Raw genomic sequence first — 2,998 nt, forward strand, 5'->3', positions numbered from 1 at the left:
AACAAAAAAAAAAAAAAAACACATCATAGTAAAATTATTACCTTCTCAGCTTCGCATTGAAGCTAAAATAAGACTAATATTGTGGTTTGTTGAAAATATTTATTCTCTTTTATATTTTTAATGTAGCTACTAAAAGTTTAATTCTTGACACAAATCTATAAATACTAACTTCAGTGTTTTAATTTAACATTTAGAGTATAAATCTAATAATTACGTCAGAAGAAAATTAAATAAATATGCTGTATGATAAACACGTATATTTAAATAAATTTTTTTTTTCCAAAAACAAGTTAATCAAATATAGTACAAGAAAATTCATAATAAAAATACTTAATACTCTTTTTTAAGTAGTGTCTAATATTTTTTCAAGTTGAAATCAAAAGGAATTATTTTTATATAAATACGTGGCAAAATGAAAATTTCTTTACTATTAATATTAATTATGACCATAAAAGTAAGCTTCAGTGGTTACATGAAAGATTTAATGTGCTCCCATACTCGTTATTTTCTAAACTTTTTTAATCAAAATGAAAGATTTTTGTTAGAACTAGAAAAAAAAAAAGATAATATAACAATCGAAAATGTTATGAACTATGGTAAGGCACTTCAAACACACAGAAAAATAATAATGATATTTATGGAAGACTTGACAAAATGTAAATCATTTATATTTCCTTTTAGTTTAATCATAGTCAATATGTATTTAAATAACGTTTCTGGCTCTTTAAATATGTTTACACAAAACGAAGGCGGTGAAAAAGATGATGCTGCAAAATTATTAGAAGGCTATAAAATTATTCATTTTGCAGTTAAAAAACAACTAAAATATTCTATAAATGAATATTGTAAAAACCCAGCACAGTGGGGTCGCGGCATAGTGGAGATGTTGCATAGTTAGGACCAGAATAGATTTAATCTGACAGTGATTAAAATCACTATCATAAGAAACGCTTCGATGCAAATTTGTAGATAGTGTTTAATTTAAAAAAATTGATGGACAAAAGCAACATCAACTTCTATTTTCTTAATTATACCCAGATTAGTATTTCTTTTAATTATATATTATATAATTTTTAAAATTAATTGTTTTCAAATTATTATTGATATTGATTTTTAATATGTTAAAAGTAATCATTTTGAACCTACTTTTTTTTGTCCTTTAAAGTGAAAGTTTTAATAGAACAAAAATGAATTTATTACCATAACTTTTAGGTCAACTTGCAAGTTTGAAATTGACATTATTAAATAGAAAAAAATGAAAATGTTAACATTAATAGGGTCAGGAGGGGTAATTGTAAATGAGGCTGGTATTCTAATAAAATTAATAAATTATAACCATTGAACTCGATATAATTATTATTTAATATCTTTTCTCCCATCAATCATATTTATTACAGTATTTTAGAGGTTATGTCATTTGTATTATCATTTAGAAAAAGTGCACTGAAAAAACATTCATTTACATTTACCCCAATATCAAAGGGGTAATGTTAAATGTCTATGGTAATTGTAAATTTCGCATTTTTATATTTGAAATTAAAAATTTACTAAAACTACTTTAAAACTATATTTATTATGTCCACTAGTACATATGTATAATAATATAATAAATGTTTATGTAAGTAAACAGTCATAAATACAAGTTAAAATCACTTAATAGAATCATTTACAATTACCCCACCTGACCTATGTAATCAGGAAATTTTATAATTACTATTTACAGTACATTTATCAGATTAGTTCGATTTTTTTTACATTTTTATTGTATTAAATCACTTAAATAAAAATCATAGTAATCATTTCTAATTAACTTTTGGTGTTTAAAAAAATTCTACAATGGAAATATTCAGAATTTAATTAATTTTAATGATTATATAACNGTGTTGCGTCAATCGTGGATAAGATTCATATGAATGATTATATAACTAAAAAAATCAATAAAAAAAAATTTACTCAATTGAGCGTATTATAAAATATGATTATAATTGTAAAAATCCATCGTTAAATTCAGGTGAAACTAAAAATCATTTTTTTTTTAAATTTATGATTTATATAGCAACATATTACAAAAAAATTTGGCATATTATAGACTGGTAGTAGCACACACAAATAGAGATAAAAAATTAATAAATTACAAAGTAAAATTATTTACTGTTGTAGTTGAAAACTTTTATCATATCAAATCTAATTCAACAATAAATACTTTAAGAATATTAGAAATTAATGATTTTAATTGTTTGTATGGAAAAAGCTGGTTAAGCTACTTTTTATTTGAATAAGGAATATTTTTTCGATTTTCAAGAGTAATAACTTAAACTAAATATGAATTGTAATCATTTGACGTATCGTTGAAAAAAGTAGGTCTAGTGAGGGTTGGCAAAATAAATCGTAGCCACAAAAAAAACTACATAGTAAAATAATATTAACATGAATATAAATTTCTTCTCACGAGGGGAGATTATAGTGATAGAATACTTTATATCTATTGAAGTTATTGAATCTAAATGAGATAAATATCAAATGATTTGAAAATTTTATTCTAACTCAAAAAAAAATGCAAAATATTAATTGACTCAGACGAATTTGAACCTCGCACTCTATGGGTGATAGACACAAGTGTTACCGGTTTGGCAACTGTTCGTTGCTTTCGTCACGTGAAAAAATGGCTATTTAAGCTAACTCAAATTAAAAAATTATTTTATCGACTTTAAAAAAGTAAAAAAATTTTAATAAGTTTAATTTCTTATGTCTTATGAACTTTATTCTATGTCAATCAAATTATATAATATTCATGATAGTCAGTGTATTCCCCTAATAAGATATTTGAAAATAAAATAAAATACAAAACCAAGAATTTTAATAAAAAAAAACGGTAGCACAGTGGGGTCGAGGCACAGTGTGGACGAGGCATAGATGGGACAAGTATAGATGATATCTGACAGTGATTAAAATCACTATCATAAGAAACGCTTCGATGCAAATCTGTAGATAGTGTTTC

Source organism: Daktulosphaira vitifoliae, unplaced genomic scaffold, assembly GCF_025091365.1.
Source record: "Daktulosphaira vitifoliae isolate Bord-2020 unplaced genomic scaffold, ASM2509136v1 Scaffold_1, whole genome shotgun sequence".
Taxonomy (NCBI): Eukaryota; Metazoa; Arthropoda; class Insecta; order Hemiptera; family Phylloxeridae; genus Daktulosphaira; species Daktulosphaira vitifoliae.